This window comes from Bubalus bubalis, chromosome 8 (genome assembly GCF_019923935.1).
Source record: "Bubalus bubalis isolate 160015118507 breed Murrah chromosome 8, NDDB_SH_1, whole genome shotgun sequence".
Taxonomy (NCBI): Eukaryota; Metazoa; Chordata; class Mammalia; order Artiodactyla; family Bovidae; genus Bubalus; species Bubalus bubalis.
The window spans coordinates 95623041-95642278 of record NC_059164.1 but is presented as its reverse complement, the minus strand read 5'-3'; the positions used below and the strand labels follow the sequence as shown (position 1 = coordinate 95642278).

At 49.5% G+C, this 19238-nt stretch overlaps 1 protein-coding gene across 3 annotated transcripts in view; it reads left to right on the top strand.

Annotated features, from left to right (window-relative positions):
* Positions 1–19238, top strand: part of PLXNA4 (plexin A4) — a 481037-nt gene that overhangs the window by 132208 nt on the left and 329591 nt on the right. The gene's annotated exons all lie outside the window — the stretch shown is intronic.

Genomic DNA, 19238 nt, shown 5'->3' with positions numbered 1-19238 from the left:
AAAATGAGTCTTGACAGCTCGCCCCACTGCTCTTCCTCTTCCAGACACAGCAGACACAGCTTACAACAAAATGCAAGGGGGCCACGAAAGAAAAATTCCTTCCTTGCTGGAAATCAGTGTAAGAGAGCCCTCTCCAAAATTTTTACTTGGGAGTAGGTGTCTCCATTGCTTAATGCTTGTGTTTAATGTCTATTCCCATGTGTTGGTAAATTTCCCCCACTGTCTGAGGACCTGTCTGCCCTGTTAGACTCTCCACCCTACCTCCTCCTGAGCTGTTCAGCACACCAGTTCATGGTGGTGGAGGTGATGCTGGTTGGAAGGACACTGCCACTGCCTCCAGCTCCCTTCCTGTGGAAATCCCTAGAAGCCTTAGGATGGGGGTGCAGTGAAGAGGGAGCCAAAAGCAGACCTCAGCAAAAACAGCTGTCTTCCTCATTGCTCACTGGGTGAGCACTCTGGCCAGCATGGATAATGCTTCGGCCGTGAAGGGTGAGCCCTCATTCACTGTGGTCTGGGCTCACTCCAATTGGCCTCTCATTGTCTGTGAGTACACGGTCTCCTGTAGGTGTAGGAGACAAGTGCCATTTAAAAGGAAGGGGCAGATGGGTCTTGGTAGCTAGGAGCTTATCTCGAATTAGCAACCAGGAGCCTTTGAGTGTATACAATCCTTATTTGGAGGGATGGATACAGAAGAGCGTGTCATGCAGGAATTGTCCTCAGGCTCGAATCACCTTCTTTCTGAGATCTCTAGGATTTGGCTCCTGCTGGGGTCCTGAGCTGTGAAGCAAGAGGCCTGGGCACAGATTTACCCACTTGGGTCTTTCTGGATCTCCAGCTTGCCCAGAGCACCTCGAGGTCAGAATGGAACAGAGTCTTCACTTATGGACATGCAGAGATGGTTCTGGGGGAGGGCGAGGTCCTAACTCCCATCCCTGCAGCTGCCTGGTGGGAAACAGCCCTCTCCAGCCGCCAAGTGGTTGGAGGAGTTAAAGAGGGGGTGTGAGGTGAATGCGTCCACTTGCTGGAGCAGGATTAAAATTAACAGGCTCCTATTACTCCCCTGTTAATGCTGGAGTCAGTGGCGTGTCTGTTTCCAGTGTCAGTCTTCTAGATGTCAGCCAGGATGGACAGAGATGCTCTGCCTAGTCTGTTTAGAGACCTACCTGCTTCCTGGGAGGGGCACTTCCTTCCTTTCTGAAACCTTTTGGTGGGAACTCCTAGCTGAGGAGAAGTTGAAGGCCAACGTTTTGATGTGGTTGTTTCTTAGATCTGCGGAAACTGCATCAGGTAGCAGCATCGTGTAGCTGCTTTGAGGACCAGAGAGAGGCCCTCAGATATGCATCCCAACCCCAGCTCTCTTAGTAACTTACTGTGTAAGCCTGAGCCTCTTTCACAGCCTCTGTGATGCTAGTCTGTAACATGGAGGGATCCCATTCAGTAGTCCTCTTCCTTCCTGGAGACAGGGAGGGATTCAAGAGATGAAAAATAGGAGCTGGTGTCCAGGAAGGAAATGAACAGTGTGACTTGGAGAGGCGTTTCATCTGGTGTCCTCAATCTGGAGTCACTGGCCTGGGAATCACTGAGCTTTTGGAGCCTTATGAACCCTCTGAAGTCATCTATAAAAACAGTGAGTGAGTGAGCACTCTTCAGAGTCTTCAAGAAGATTCTCAAAGAGATCTTGGCACCCACAAACACCTATTGGCAGCTTTCGGTGAGAGCAGTCATGAGACGGGGGAGAATTGACCTCCTTTTTAGAGGTAGCATTTGAATCAGCATCTTGGCCTCTAGTCCAGGGGACTGAGGGCACTTTGATCCTGATGCTGGGGAAGTTTGGGGAAGGAAGAGAAGCGTGAAAGATGGAGGCTGCCATGTGTGACAGGGAAGTCAGAGAAAGACAGGTTTCCAAATGAGGTGCATCTCGCCCTTTGTGGGCACAGAGCTGGGGGTCAGAGACCAGGATATGCCTCTTCAAATCCTTGGGCACTGGTTTTCCTGCAGTGGATCAACTGTGGGAAAAGCACTAATCAGGCAGGAGGTTTTGGGGAGATGGTTCCTCTAGCTTCTGAGCCACTTTGGAGGTGGCTCCCTTTGTTGTCTTGGCCTGACTAGACTTTGGGTTGCCCTCATCTGGGGGCGTCTCAGGTACACAGTTGAGTATTATCAGTGACCAAGTTAGCAGTTTACTAAGAACCACAATCTCAAATAGAATCATTCTTAACAGGAGATCAGGATCCTGGGAAACTGGAAAGTAGGAAGATAGCCCGCTGGGAAAATGAGAATGAGGTGGAGCCATAGGTATGGGCTCAAGTAAGTTCCAAGGTCAAGATCATGTATGACCTAGTATCTGTCTGTCTAGCCAACAGCTAAGTTTCACCTCATTAGAAAAAAAAAGGGCTCTGATGAAAAGTCAGTGGGTGGTTTGTCATCAGTTCGATTCAGTTCAGTTAATAAACCAAATGTATGGATATGACAGTTGGACCATAAAGAAAGCTGAGCATCGAAGAATTGATGATTTTAAACTGTGGTGTTGGAGAAGACTCTTGAGAGTCCCTTGGACAGCAAGGAGATCAAACCAGTCAATCCTAAAGGAAATCAGTCCTAAATATTCATTGGAAGGACTGATGCTGAAGATGAAGCTCCATGCTTTGTCCACCTGATGTGAAGAACTGACTCATTGGAAAAGACCCTGATGCTGGGGAAGATTGGGGGTGGGAGGAGAAGGGGATGACAGAGGATGAGATGGTTGGATGACATCACCGACTCAATGGACATGAGTTTGAGCAAGCTCTGGGAGTTGATGATGGACAGGGAAGCCTGGCATGCTGTGTAGTCCCTAGGGTCACAAAGAGTCGGACATAACTGAGCTGAACTGAACTGAATAAACCAAATATTTGTGGGTTATCTGTTTGTCTTTGGTACCTTATCAGACACCGTCAAGAATGTATAAGAAATAAAAGGTACAGTCTCTGATTTTGATGAGCTCATCAGTTGGCTGGGTAGAATAAACATTTATACAAGGAAGAGCTGGAGACAACCATGGCTAAACTTCGTATAAATGTACATCTAGAATTCAGCCTCTGGTCAAGTGCTCTTAGCTGGTTCTTTTATCTCCAATTTATAGCTTTTGAGAAATGATAGAATCCCAAGATTCACCTGTTTCTTCAACCTTTCCCATTTTAGGTATGAAAGTGTGACCAGTGATAGTTTTCCTGGGAGGAAGTGACATAGATGAAGAGAGAATGAGGTTGTACCGGGACAGGAGACGAGGAAGAGGGGTGATTATGAAATTAAAGGTTGTTCTTTCCAAGAGATTAAAGAGTGTGGATTCCTTGACTTGCCTCCATTCCTTCCATCTTTTACTCCACCTGTTCTTTGACTTCTGTCTCTATTTAAGCATCACCTGACTGGCACTCGTCTCAATAAACCCCTCAGTCTCCAGGAAAAAAATGTCCTGATTTATAGCATTTTATAATGCCCTGATTTAGGCCAGTTTCTGTGGTATAACTGTTCCCTCCATGATGAGCTCAAATTACCGACGATTTAATGGCCAGATCCCAGAATCCCTAAAATTTAACACTCGGCTGTCCCGAGCTGGCCGGCCACTACAAGCCTCCTCTCTGTTGAGCTGGTCATCCACCAGCCACTTAACAGAGCACTGGGTTCAGATATTATTGGCAGAGTGGTGGCTTCCATAAAATTCCAGCTTGGGTAGCATCCACCGGGGATGGAAAGTTCAGGAAAGGAAAATGTAGCTCTATTTTGTACCTGGTACCCCAACAGAATGATCAGAGACAAAAACAGGAAAGTTGAGAGAGAATCTATGCAGTTGAGTTCGTAAACTTATGAGAGAAGCTCATCTTTTTGAGATATGCTGTGTGGCCTGTACAGAGGACTGGCTTAGATGACCTTTGAGGATTATTAAGTCCATCTTTAAAAAACTTCTCTGAAGGTTTCTCAATGGGTTAGAGATCAGGACCCCTCTGTTTTCAAGATCGTATCCCACTGCCTTTCCACTCTGCTCATTGAGCCCATCTTCCTCATACCTTCTGATCCGTTTTGCTCCAGGATAATCCCCTTCGTCATCTACAAGATGTCAGATTACCCAGGTCTGGTTGAAAAACGTCAGTACTTAAGAGGTCAAGGCTTACTGGTCCTACCTTATAAGGATATGCATTTCTTGCAATTTCCCCCGGCTCCCCTGCACATTGAGATCCCTGATGGATTGAGGAGTGTGTGCCCATCCACTAGGTACATTGGGAACAGAATCCAGGGGGTGCTGAGTCTTGGCATCCATGAACAGGTAAGCGTGGGGGTGGGGAGGTGGTTCAATTCAGCTTTTCCAGGTCAGTGGTCCCCAACCATTTTGGCACCAGAGACTGATTTTGTGAAAGACAATTTTTCAATGAACTGGAATTTGGGGGGATGGTTTCAGGATGATTCAAGTGCATTAAATTGATTGTGCATTTTATTTCTAATATAACACAACCACTGATCTGACAGGAGGTATCAGTCCCCGGCATGGAGGTTGGGGGCCCCTGATCCAGGGGATGTGCTATTCCAAACCCGGCTCCTGTGGGAGCCTGGAAAGTCTACTGAAGTCCCCTAAAGTGAAATCAGCCAGAAGTGTCAATCAGGCAGTGGAGCGGGGCCAGAAAAATCAATGCTGAATTCCAGATGCCAGGAGGGCAGGAGAGGGGGAAGCAAGAGGACAGAATGAGAGCATTTGTTTGCAATTCTAATATAACAAATCAACAGATCACTGGGCAAAGATGCCTAATGAAAATGCACATGGTGGATGTGGGTGGGGGGAGAGAGAGAGAGGAATGGGAAGTCCAGACGTGGGGCCTGCTGAGAAATTCAAAGGTATTCACGTCCATGCCAGCCGTGCTGCCAAGGGCCAGGGTGCCCAGGGCAGCTAGCCTTGGGCTGAAACCTTAAATTTGCTATTTATCCATCGTGTAGCCTTAGACCAGTTACCTCACTTTCTTGCTTTTCCATTTCTATAAAATACAAACCATGTAGGGGTTTTGTGAGAATAAAAGGGGATAACCAGGATAGTTACTACCCACTATATGGAAACAGCCATTATTTTATATTCTTATTTAAAATGTGAATTATGGTGACTGAGAATACAGTTAATTTCCTTTCCTTTCTTGGGGCAGTCTGAAGGCCTTCACCAGGTTTCCTGTCTGGGCCCCTTGGATGGAACCAGAAAATTCCACCCTTCCATAATTTTGCTTCCCAGTCTCTAACTGTGTGATGTGGGGCAGATTTCAATGGCCTGGGGTTTGCCCTTCCTCATATGTAAAGGGATGGTCATGGTGCCTTGCTGCCTGAGCTGTTGTGAGGTTGATATGCAGGGTTTTATGGAGATGTTGGGTGCCCTGACCTCACCTGTGCTGCTGAGCGTGACGGGATGTCTCTGGTCTAAGGATGCTGCATGTAATATCTCATTTAACCACAAACACCTGAACCACCTAGCGTTTGTTTGTGCTCAGTCACTCAGTCATGTCCAGCTCTTTTGTGACCCCCATAGATTGTAGCCTGCCAGGCTCCTCTGTCCATGGGATTCTCTAGGCAAGAATACTGGAGTGGATTGCCATTTCCTTCTCCAGGGGATTTTCCTGACCCAGGGATCGAACCCATGTCTCCTGCATTGGTAGGTGAATTCTTTACCACTGAGCCACCTGCAAAGCCGAAGCACCTAGTACTGTTATTCATTTATGGCTCAAGGAGAAGGGAAGTCAGACTCGGTTATGTCCAAGAACAAACCTGGTATCTCAGCCTTGGCACACTGGCCACCCTGCCCCCATCTGGCCTGGGGTGCTCTCACTAACATGATGCAGGACTGAGTTGAATCTATTAGGCAGATGTCAGCTCAGCTTTTAGAGTTGGGCAATCAATCCCCTTCATCAAGAACTTGTGAATTTAACCCTTTAACTATGGCCTTGATTTTATCACCTTATCCTGTGAGCCCAAGAGGTTGTGAACAACATGGGTGTGAAAATGCCACCATCTATTCAGAAGTGAGTGTCATAGTCATGGAGGGGTGACCATGTGCTATAGACAGCATATGGTGTCCCTCAAATTCACATGTTGGAACCTAATCCCCAGTGTAATGGTGTTAGGAAGTGGGGCCTCTCAGAGGAGCTTAGGTCATGAGGGTGGGGCCCTCATGGATGGGATTAGTGTCTTTATAAAGGAGGCCCCAGAGAGTTCCCTCACCCCTTCTGCCATGTGAGGACACAGAGAGATGACGGTCGGCTATGAACCAGGAAGAGGGACCTCACCAGATCAGAATCTACTGGCTCCTTGATTTTGGACTCAGCCTCCAGAGTTGTAAGAAATAGATTTCTGTTGTTTACAAGTCACCCAGTTTGTGGTATCCTGTCATAGCAACAGTTCATATCTTATGAACAAAGATAATGCAATAATTCTTGGTTTGCACCCAGGAGATAGTCACTCAAGCACCACCCCCTAGGCATCTGGATGCACCTCTGTGTCTGTGAGGTGCCCGCTATGGGCATGATGAGGGCCGAGTAAATGGACACCACAGCAGGCACGCCCACCCAGCTCCAGGGAGGAGAAGGCTGTGAAGAACATCAAGATGCTATGTGTGTGAGTTACTCCAGACAAAACTCTGCTCATCTGCTCCATAGATAACAGGGAAGAAGGAGCAGGTGGCAAGTGTTGAGAGTAGCTGTGGGTGTAAGGGTGGTGGTGGGGAGGTGGTTTGTCTGGCTAGATCAGGAGGTTAATGAGGACACAGCTTGAGGAGATGCCCCTGGAAGGGCCCAAAGGTGCCCTTATTCACTCTGGGAGTGGGAATGGCAACTGTTAGCTTCTTCTGTGCTTTTAAAAAAATGATGTAGCATGGGTGCACTGCAGGTATGTCCAGCCAAGTCCTCGTTGTGTGTGGTTGGGGGCTGCACATCCACGGATAGGCACACCCTCACTCAGACCTCGCAGTCCCTCCCACCCTACGCTAGCACCCACCTCAGCAAAGCTGGGCACAGGCTGCCTGGTGTTGGGGGGGTGGCTAGAACTTTCATCCCTTTAGATGCCGCCACCAGTCAGCATGCTGAGAGTACAAAACGGGGTCCTCTGTGTCCGGCAGGGAGGTGACTGCTGATGACAGCACCCAGGAGAAAGGCATGGCTAAGGGGGTGAGCAGATGCGTGTTTGGTGTGCTTTCCTAATTTGAAGGAGAGAAGTACATATGGGAGAGGATTTCAAAACAAAACTGTCAGATTCTAGAAAAGAATATTAATGAAGGCTGAAATTCAGCAAGATGACGCTCTTAAGTTCATCGGAATGTTTTCTATCTGGCTCGGTTTATAAGCAGGGTATTTGGAGAGAGAGCGCAAGGTACGGGGTTCCCCCAAGTTCACAGAGGGGTGTGTGGCCCCATTGACACCTGTTTTAGTATATGCTGACCCGTATTGAAGCTGATCGGGTCCATGGTCCTCTCTGCCCATTGATAGGATCGACCTGTTAATTGTGTTTCTGGACTGGAGGCACACATTTTTTTTAAAAGCAAGCTCTCCCAGAGACATTTTAATTTGAGAGAAGTGTCAATTTAGAGAACGAAGGGGAACCCTGGAGATGCCAGTCTCGGGAAATTCTCTCTGCTGAGTCCTTCAGTGACAATATTTTCCCTTCCGTGTAATAAAGAAAGGGTACAGACATGAGGTTAATTAAGAGGGATGTATCCAAGGAAGGCTGAGCGCAGAGCAATCCAGGGGGAACACGGCTGTGACCACCTGCGGCGTGGTCGTCACCGCCCTTGATTCCTATCGGCTGAGAAAACAGACCACGCGCCCACTGGCAGCCGCAAATTGATTATGGAAACGTCCAAGGTGAGAGGGCATGGAAGGCGCGATCATGAAACCATCAGTGTCTCTTATCATTGTTCAGAAGGAAGAAAAGAGACAGTCCGCAGGGTGTCAGAGGATCCGGGTCCTGGGAAGAAAATGGCTCAGTTGGCTTTACCTTCGGGGAGTATGGCTCCTCTTTGTGAAGTTTTGGGGCTTTAAGATGTGACTGGGAGCAGCCCTGAAGATGGAAGTCTCCTCTCAAAGAGAAAGGGTGGGAAAAAGATGATGCCACTGATGGGATTTGCCTTTGCTGTGGAAAGAAGGCTACGGAGCCTGGAGAGGCTCTGAGCATTGTGGAGGGAGGTCTTCCAACTGGGGCAAAATGTTCTGTTCCTGCACGAGGCGCTGGGCCTCGGGGTGGGAGGGAACGCTGGGTGTGTGAACTGTGGTAGAGAAGACTGCTTTCCTCGGACCCTCGGCCTTCTCCGTGATGAAGCACCAGTGGTCGGGTGGTGCAGCTGGGGCGGCAAAAGCACTGGCATTCGGGCCGGCGCTGCTTGCAAGCAGCATCGGACCCCATCAGCGCACCCTCTCGGTGACGCCAGCCTTAGGCTTACACAGGGGTTTGGCCATGCCAGTCCCAACAACCCATAGCCTGACGACTATCAGATCAGGACAAGGGGAGGCCGAAGGACTCCGAGAAGAAGCCATACAGAAAATTAGGAAACAGAAGACCTTCCCTGGTGGTCCAGTTTTTAAGACTCTGAGCTTCCACTGCAGGGGGTGCAGGTTTGATCCCTGTATGGGAACTAAGATCCCACATGGCCAAAAAATTAAGAAAGAAAGAAAGAAAAGTCAGGAGGCAGAAGTTATTGCTTTTAGGGGCGGCCTGGATCCTTGTTAAAAGCTGTGTGTGTGTGTGTGTGTGTTAGTTGCTCAGTTGTGTCAGACTCATTGCAACCCCACAGACTGCAGCCCACCAGGCTCCTCTGTCCATGGGGATTCTCCAGGCCAGAATACTGGAGTGGGTTGCCATGCCTTCCTCCAGGAGATCTTGCCAACCCAGGGATCGAACCCAGGTCTCCTGCATTGTAGGCAGACTCTTTACCATCTGAGCCACCAGAGAAGCCCTCTTTCATAGTAAATTGTAAGCTCCAGGAAGCCTGGGACAGTTTTCTTTCTTAGCCACTGTTTCGTGCACATTGGGGCTTAGCCCAGCACCTGGGGCATATATGCTTCATGAGTGCTACCTAAATGCATGACATGAGTTTGCAGAGGGGGACTTTTCTGAGTGACAACCTGGAGAGGACAGAGGTCAGTGTTTAAATGGAAAAAGAAAAAGAACAGGAAGAATCCTAGAGAAGGAGCAGATTGGAATCCAGAAAGTGAGCGTAGGTAGTGGAGTCAGCTGCCCACTGCAGAGAAATGAAGTCCTGAGGCATTCCCAAGAGATGGGGGTGGGAGGGACATCTGCGAAAACTTCTGAAAAAGGAGTGGGTGCTGGAAGGATGCCTCACTCCTATCTTTCCAGGATTTTCCTCCTTTGTTTCTTGTTTCCCTGCTTGCTTACCTGCAGTCTTATACACACCCTGCAGGCTCACCCCAGCTGCTGGCATCTGGGACCTCTGGGGCCCTGGAACCCTAGAATCCAGGCTGGTGACATCAAGCATGTTCCTTTCATCACCAGCTCTTTGCTCCTGACTGGTGACTTTTCTCCATCCCTTCAGAAATGTTCCAGCTGTATCTTCGCTTTTGCCCCTGGGTCTTCTAGGCCAGACCCAAAGGCAAGTGTGATTCTTCAGGGCTGGGGCTCCTCCTCAGATAGGATGAACCAATGGCCCCCAGCCTCAGCAGATCTGGGGCTTCCTTTCAGCAGATGGAGCAGTGACTCGGGGCCAAAAATGTCATTCTTGTGTGCAGATATTCACCGAGAGTGCTGGTGACATGCTACTTTGCAAAACGGTTGGCACTCCTTTCCCCGAAGGGCCCCTTTCCAAACACAGCCCAGTTTAAACCTCTGGCCTCATTAAGCTGGGTCTGCCTTTGGGAATCTCCCATCTCTGACGTTCAGCCTTGAGTGGCCTGGGGCAAATCCTTCTTTGAGAGGCCTTCATTTCCCTGATTGGTGGCCTAGAAGTAGGATTAGCATATGACTGAATAGGTTGTTTAAATGTGGTAGATTCAGAATATCTTTATCTTTGAGCTTAAAAAAATATAATTCCATTCATTACTACCTAGAAAGGCAGAGCTGAGTAGAGTAAGCACATGGACACTGCTGTTCTACAGTGTTGGGATCTGTGGGCAGTGTCCTGTGCTTTCAAGCACGTGTTCCTCACTTGGAGACATCAGTGGGAGGTGAACAATTCTGTTGTTCTCAGTTCAGTTCAGTGAGCAGGTAGGGAGGACACAGACGAGCCCAGGTACTGTGCTGGGAACTGCAGACCCTGAAAGAACGAACCATGACCCAAGGTGCTCCCAGCCCCACTTATAGCTCAATCTTCCAGAATGTTGTAAGAGGGAGCATCTCATCCGGCATCTCACAAGTTCAGTGACAGAGCCAAGTTTAGAAATCCCTTTTAGACAAAATCTGCATTTTGTTGCAGTGCAGGCGAGGTGGAGTCTCATGGGGCAGAAGCGAGTGGGGGCGGGGAGGGCACCTGGGACCAAGTCAGGAGACGTGGGTGCTAGCTCTGACCCTGATGGAAACTCGCCACGTGATCATAGACAAGCCACAGTGTTGCTGTTTACACTGGAAGGAACCCAGCGTCGCCTGTTCCTAGGAGATGATTAAGGAGGCTGAGTGAGTCTTTACTACTCCAAGCCTCAGATTTTTCTGTGTACTGTATAAAATAGAAATAATAGTAAGATGATGCACTTCCTTACTTTACATGGATTTTTAGGAAATAAAATGTGAGAACAGCTGTCAGAATATTTAGGAAAAGCCCGAAGTCCATAGGCATATCGATTCTGTTTCTAGAAGCGTCATCCTGCATATCAACCTTCTTTGGTCTTGTTTCCCTTTGGGACCAGGTGTCCCATTGAAACCCTGTAGAGCCCAGCACAGTTGTGGCAAAGAGAGTCAGAGATGATTTTGGAAAACATTCCACTTACGGGCAAAAATGCCTCTGCAGCATCTGGGCCCTGACCTCTGTAGAGTTGGCTCTTGCCACAAACCAGTGCCTGATCATCACCCTTCTTGGTGAACTATTTGATTTATTCGATGGAGGCTCATTGGAGAGCCTTTCTAAGAGGAAACTGTGTAATAACATTTACTAGCAGCTTCAGGGACAGAGTGGAAGGAGCAGAGAGAATTATGACCGCACACCCCTGGAATTGTTATCATATTAAACCTGTGTTCCCTGAGTGGATGGATTTTCTGATCCAGCTGGTATGCACCGCCTCTGGACAGTGAAATTGCTATCCTCTGCCACAGAATAAATTACCTGTCAGGCTCTTTTAAGCAGTTTCAGGATGGTTAGTTTGAAGACAGCAGCACACGCGGGGGAAGGCCGGTGGGGCCCCGGGGTGGGGAGAGCGGACTTTCAAAAGTTGCCGCATGCGTGTCACAGTGCTATTTGCTGTGTCGTGTTGATCTGGTGCAATGTGACAGCTCCTCGCGAGAGGCAGAACCTCAAAGACTTGCAAACTGCCTGCCAGGTGTTTGTCTGTGCACCTATGTCTGTGGAAGGCATGGAGAAAGTAAAACAAGGCTCCCTTTTTAAATACAGGGATCCTGGCATTTTCCCGAGGTCGCAGCTCAAAACTTTTATGGAGCCCTCCTTGTGGGGAAATGGAAGGCTATAACTGAATCCCGTAAAAATCTAAGTGTGTCCTATGGCAGCAGTGCACAACCCCTTGCAGACTCACGGGCACACACACACAGACACACACAGACACACACACATACATAGAGTAAGGTTTTCCAATTACCTTGCCAGAGCATGTTATCCTAATCTCATAAGCTTCAGAAGGCACATGCTGTTTAGTTATATTTAGGACATTTTCTGGGGTCAAGAACCAGGTGCTTTTCACCCTGGTAATCCCCCAGCCAGCAAGGCCTGGAGGGCTATACTTTAAAAGGTGACCGTATTAAAACATCTGCAAGTGGCTTTAGGGAAAGGAGGAGAGAGCAGAGAATCGCTCCCGTGGACTGTGGTTGATCATCTACCACCTGATCTGAGTTCAGATCTTGCCCCTTTAACCAAGGATTTACAAATGTCTTTGGCTACCTGATGTGAAGAGCTGGCTCATTGGAAAAGACCCTGATGCTGGGAAAGATTGAGGGCAGGAGGAGAAGGGGATGACAGAGGATGAGATGGTTGGATGGCATCACTGACTCAATGGACATAAGTTTGGGTAAACTCCGGGAGGAGGCAGTCCATGGGGTCACGAAGAGTCGGATATGACTAAGCGACTTCCCTTTCACTTTTCACTTTCATGCATTGAAGAAGGAAATGGCAACCCACTCCAGTGTTCTTGCCTGGAGAATCCCAGGGACGGGGGAGCCTGGTGGGCTGCCGTCTCTGGGGTCACACAGAGTCGGACACGACTGAAGTGACTTAGCAGCAGCAGCAGCAGCATGTCTATGTACTGTATCTGTATGTGTGTGTGGATGTATATATATGTGTGTGTAATCATATATTATGCATGCATGCATGTTAAGTTGCTCAATTGTGTCCAACTCTTTGTGACCGTGGGACTGTAGCCTCCCAGGCTCACCTGTCCATGAGATTCTACAGACTCATCTGTCCATGAGATTCTCCAGGCAAGAATACTGAAGTAGGATGCCATGCCCTCCTCCAGGGCATTTTCCCGACCCAGGGATTAAACCCATGTCTCTTATGTCTCCTGCATCGGCAGGAGGGTTCTTTACCACTAGTGCCATCATATATTATATGGATAAAGCCCCAATCATATATTATATGCTGCGAAGTCGCTTCAGTCATGTCCGACTCTGTGCGAACCCAGAGACGGCAGCCCACCAGGCTCTGCCGTTCCCTGGGATTCTCCAGGCAAGAACACTGGAGTGGGTTGCCATTTCCTTATCCAATGCATGAAAGTGAAAAGTGAAAGTGAAGTTGCTCAGTCGTGTCCGACTCTTAGCGACCCATGGACTGCAGCCCACCAGGCTCCTCCGTCCATGGGATTTTCCAGGCAAGAGTACTGGAGTGGGGTGCCATTGCCTTCTCCGAATCATATATTATATGGATAAACATTATTAATTCATATATTAATGAGAAGCCCCAATTATATATTATGTGGATAAACATTATTAATTCATGTGTTCTGAAGAGTAGATGGTCACCCCTTCTGGGAGACCTGTCTGCAAACAGCCGGGAGGATCTTGTGAGGCACCCAGGGGCAATTTCTTTCACAAAGGCTGGCCTCCTGAACTGCTGAGCCTGGGCAAGGTGGGCCACTGCGTCTGTGGTCCTTGTGTCTGAAACTCCAACACCTGCCAGCTGAGATGTGAGCGTCAGGGCAGCTGGATCTGGCAGAGATGATTTTTCTGCTTCTTAATTCCCTCCAGGCCCGAGATAAAATGAGAAGTGCAGTTTGTGAATGAACCAGGGACAGTTGACGTTCTGGCTGAGAGTAAAGCACATTGTATGTTATACGTGGTGCTAACGGTGAGTTCATGCTTGCTGCCTGGGATAGAGTGTTTAAAAGGGATGTGACAATTTGTCTCAATGGTGGTGGAAGAATTCGTATGTCCATATGCTTCATAGAGTCGTGGCCTGTTAAACCTTCCATGTGCGTGCATGCTCAGTGGTGTCTGACTCTGCAAACCCATGGACTGTAGCCCGCCAGGCTCTTCTGTCCATGGGATTTCCCAGGCAAGAATACTGGAGTGGGTTGCCATTTCCTCCTCTAGAGGATCTTCCTGATCCAGTGATCAAATCCGGGTCTTCTGTGTCTCCTGCACTGGCAGGCAGATTCTTTACCACTGAGCCACCTGGGAAGCCCAAACCTTCCACACCTTCCTGTAAAAGTCTTTATAATGACTTACTATCTGGCAGTAGCCAGCCAATATGAAACAGAATTTTTTGTTTTGATATGCTGACAAATAGTCATACAAGAGATTGAAAAAAAAACAACCACCATGAGATCCAAAATAGAATTGTCAATATAAAACACATTTAAAACTACACAGGATTATACTTTTTAAAAACATTTATTGGGCTGTTAGTAGGTGCCGATTTGGGCTAAGCCAGGCCAATTGCTAGCAAGAGGTAAATATGGGATAATACCACAGTCTAGTATCAGAGTCTTTGCTTTAGCATTACGGTATATGACTCTTTTAAATGTATATAAGACTAATATTGAGATTATCTAGCTAGGATGATCATCTTATTCTTATATTTACTGTGTGATTAGGAAGAGAGCCTTTCCATGCTGGGTAATGTGAACAATAGCTGTGCTGCAAATCATAACATTATGTATCTAACACCCCTTTATTTTTGCTGTCATTTTGGACCTTAGTTGGTGGGAGCCTGGAAAATAACAATAAAAGAGGTGAATGTTTATTGAGTGCCTACTACATGCCAGGCACTGTGCCCAGTGCTTTTTTCGTGGATTTTGTCATAAAAGCAACCAACCATCACTTAATATCATCTGCATCTCATAGATGAGAAAACTGAAGCTCCAAGTGGGCACATTTTAACCAGAGTCCTAGCCTTTAACCTCAACCAGAATGTGCTTTGGGGTTGTTATATGCAAACCCATTTATATGTTGTCATATCAGTGAGCTGTGTGGAGACTTTCCTGCAGATACTGTACCCCAGAGGAGCTTCTTAAAACCATGCTCATTTCCCCCACAGATGAGCCCCCTCCTCCCACCAGTACAACCACATGATGGATGTGGCTCCTGCCACTTCCCGTGGGCTGGCCTCCAGCCTTCCCTCCACAGAGCGCTTGGCTTTCTCCTGGCTCTTGCTAACCCCACTTCGCCCTCTTGCCCTCTCCTTCGACTCCTGTCCTAAGCCTGCTGGCTCTGCTCTGGTGATAGTACGTGCTCTCATCATCGTGGTCCCCACCTCTGGGTCTTCCTGTATCTTCCAGGTCATGGGCACTTAGTGGCTTGCATCAACCTGGGCAGGATGAAATGAGGGAGATCTCTGCTTGGTTGGCACTGGGCCAGGGGATAGAGGGAGGAGCTGAAAGAATGGGTGAAGGCACAGGAGGCTAAGGAGCTCTTGGTTTAGAGGTTCCGATTCAGCAGGTTTTTTGGCATCAAGTACTCTCCATCCATTCCTGATCCTGAGCTACGCATAGTCACAACACTCACATCCACATACCGCCAATTATTGTGGCTTCATTTCCTGAGAACGTGTGTGTCTGCATGCACTCACATGCACACACTGTGGCCACATCCCTCCGTGATAGATTTCTGCCCCTCATGAGTCAATTTCATCAGGGCTTTTAATGATTTCAGCTCAGGCATGGAGATCCAACCAGTCAACCCTGAATCTTCATCGAAAGGATGGATGCTGAAGGGGAAGCTCCAATACTTTGGCCACCTGATGCCAAGAGTCAACTCATTGGAAAAGATCCAGATACTGGGAAAGACTGGGGGCAGGAGGAGAAGGGGGCGGCAGAGGATGAGATGGTGGGATGGCATCATTGACTCAATGGACATGAGTTTGAGCAAACTCTGGGAGATAGTGAAGGACAGGGAAGCCTGGCGTGCTTCAGTCTGTGGGGTCACAAAGAATCGGACACCACTGAGTGACTGAACAACATCAGTGGAGTATGGTGACCGGGACGCCACTGCAGGGACTCCACCCTCACTTAAGGAAGGGACTGGGGATTTCAATAGACATTCTTAGCCAGTGGCAGACACCCTTTAGCCTGTCCCTTCCCTCTCTTGTTCAATGACCTTCTCACTAATTTCTATCCTGTGCTGATTTCAGATCTCCCAATGTCTTTGGGCAATCAGCTGTGAACTGAAATTCAAGACCCCAGTTCTCCATGTAGCAGCTTGGAGGAGAGGTGGAATGGGAGCTTTTCTCTAGGACTCCTTAAGGGTTGGGAGTGGCAGGGAGGACAGCCTTGCCTCCTCTGGGACCTTCCACCCCTCTGGCTGCTTCAGCTGTGTTTCCAGAGGAGGGTGGCAGTGCTTGCGGTGTGGGTGCAGGTGGAGACCTGGCACTCCTGGAGCGACTGGCTCTGTCCCTGCTGCTCACAGTCCATGGGGCACACCTTCCCCTGTGCCGCTCTCCCCTGGCTCCAGTCCGGCGAGGCGGTGTGATTATCCTGGACCGCTGCGCAGTGTTCATTGCCATGGCCTTACCTCATCAGTCCCGTTTTCCACTCTAGCTGCTTAAAATATAAACCAGATCCCCTGTCCCCACACCCCCCCCCAGCCCGGACTCCCTTTGGAGCGGGACGGAGTGTGGTGTGTCAAGTGTCCTCTGATTTGTAGTGTGTTTGGGTGATGCCAGATGGGCGTAGAGGGAGGGAGAGGGTGGCTCGGCAGAGGGATGAAAGTTCAGTTTTCTGGGGACCCCAGACCCAGAAGGTGACCTTGATGCATGGTTTGCCTCCGAGGCCCCATCTGCGGATCGGAGGGAAACCTATAAGTCACCAACCATTTTCTGGGAACTTAGAGGAGTCTGGGGTCTGTGTGGAGTCCCTTGGCCATAAACCCTTCACTGCAGTGTGACTCTGGAGAACATCGGGGGCCGCTGCTGTCGTCAGTCCCAACTCACCCAGCTGAGGTCGGGGGCTGTGGTGCCTGTTTCCTGCTGGGCACCAACCCAACCCCCACCTCACCTCTGCCTCCCAGGGCTTACCCTGGGACTTCAGAGCTTTGTGAGACAGGAGAGAGAGAAGACACAAGAGGCAGGGCCTCAGAGAGGGGAGGGAGGCGTGGGCAGGTTCAGCTGACGTGCCCACGGGCAGCCATGCTTGTGCACAGGCTGGTATCATCACTTGTCCTGCCAGTGCCCGGGGCTCACTGGTGCCCAGATAAGCATCCTCGACACGGGCAGTCCCAGCACACACACACGATGATGGCTCCCACACTTCTGCCGAGAGTGATTCTCAGTCTTCCTGCCACTTTCCACTTTTTCAAACACCCTTCGTCTTCCTTCCCTCCCCAGCAAACCCCACCTTGTAAGCTCAGGCCCCTTCTCCTTTACAGGAAATGGGGTTACAGGAGGAGGGGTTCGTGGTCTTTCTGAAGGAATAGAGCTGGGAGCCACCATGGACAGGATTGAAGGCTCCATCGACAGCACTGATTAGAAAGGCTGCAGTAATACAGAGCGTTGTCACGGAAACCCGTTCTTGATGTTGTCCAGATTTCAGAATCCCTCCCCTCTCCCCACCTTCGTTATTTTCCCTCCTTCCTGGTGTTTAACCCCAAGGCTATGGTGACATGTTTGGCAGGAGTTTGTGGGCCCACAGCTGAGAGTGAGGATCTCAGATCTCAGCCAGTCTCCGTCACGTGGCTGCCCTTTAAATGGACGCCTGGACATGCATGACCAGGAAGCCTGAGACGGGACCCACACACTTGTGCTCTGATCCTGAAGGTCTAGGCAGTGTGTCTGGATGACAGAAGCAGAGCCTGAGCCCCTAGATGTGCCCTCTGTGTGTGGGGATGGATGGGGGACTGGGAAGCTGGGAGCAGAGAAGCTGGGCAGGGTCGGCAGACCTGGGATGCTCACTGCAGGCGAAGAACCAGAGCACAGACTTTGGTTGTCACCACCCACAGGGCCAGAATCCAGGCGTGGCTCAAGCGTTCCACCTGCATGGGGCACATTCTCTAACTCCTCCACCTACAGCCAGTCAGGGTCATGCTTGACTGGCAGAGAGTGGTGAGAGCCAAGCGTGACATTTAGACTCAGTACGGTGTCATTCAGTGCTGTGTGCCTCCGTGTCCCCAAACCACAAAGTGGGGCTCACGTCCTCAGGTCTAACGGCATCCGTTCCAAGGTTGGAAGCAGGCTAAAGAGAGACAGCAGAGAGCAGCTCTGGAACAGAACAAATCACACACACAGGAAAGATGTCATTGTTGTCTGGAATTTACTTGTGAGATGGACTTGGAATCACAGGACTTACTAAGAGCACCACACTGGCCCCCTTGTCTCAGAGAACCTGCATGTCTAAGTTTGAATTTTGCTGAATTTCTGGGAGAGATACTGTTGTTCTTGCTTAGTTGCTACACCATGTCCAACTCTGCACCCCCATGGACTGCAGCATGCCAGGCTCCTCTGTCCTGTACTATCTACCTGAGTTTGCTCAGATTCGTGTCCATTGAGTTGGTGATGCTATCTAACCATCTCATGCTGCACAGTGCCCAGAGCACATTTACCCACCTTCCCTTCCTCTTTGATCACCCCCATGGACATGGGCATGGGCGGGCAGAGATGCCACCAGTCTGGCCCATGTGGGCTGGGCCCCAGCCACAAGTGAAGTGGACACCCAGCCGAGACCATGCCAGCTGGGGGTTAGGTGCAAACTGTGGCCAAAGGGAGCATTAAAATTCGATGGTGGAAGTGCCAGTTCTGGTGCCAACGAGGAGACTGGGGATGAGGAGCAGGAGACAGGAGCACAACGTCCGGAGCTGAGTAGAAGTGGGAACAGAAGGGGAGGTGAGACCAAAGGCCGACAGTGGGCGGCCGGCTGTTAACTGGCCGTTGCCGTTGTTACAATGAAGTGCTGAACCCTCTTTGGTTGGTTGACATGGGTCATTGTCAATCCCTAGGGATCTGGATTCTCAGCGTTTCTCTCTGTGTGTCCTTAGTCTGAGTTCTGGCTCGGGAAACATTTTGTTTCTAATTTTACTGCTCTGTCTACTCAATTGAATATAATGAGGGTTTGGAGGGAATTCCCCAATGTGAGTTCTTTCCAGAATCCAGGGAGATGTTAGATGAGTTCTCAGGAGGGTGGGGGATGCCCCAAGTCCCTTTATCTCACTTTTCAGGAGGGCTGGGGTACCTCAAGTGGGCTCTTCTGTCTGGGGACCTCTCCTTGCAAGCACTAAAACGCGCCTCACTCTAAGTTGTGCTGTGCTTAGTTGCTCAATCGTGTCCAACTCTTTGCGCCCCAATGGACTGTAGTCTGCCAGGCTCCTCTGTCTATGGGGATTCTCCAGGCAAGAATACTGGAGTGGGTTAGCCATGCCCTCCTCCAGGGGATCTTCCCAAACCAGGAGTCGAACCAGGGTCTCCTGCATTGCAGGTGGCTTCTTTACCATCTGAGCCACCAGGGAAGCCCATGGATACTAGAATGGATTGCTATGCCCCCCCTCCAAGGGATCTTCCCAACCTAAGAATCGAACCAGGGTCTCCTGCATTGCAGGTGAATTCTTTATCAGTTGAGCTACAGGGAAGCCCCACTCTACGTTAGGAAGATGGTAAAAGCTGGGGTGGAATACGGTGATTCTCTGTCCTGAGACTTGAGAAGCAACTTCAGACA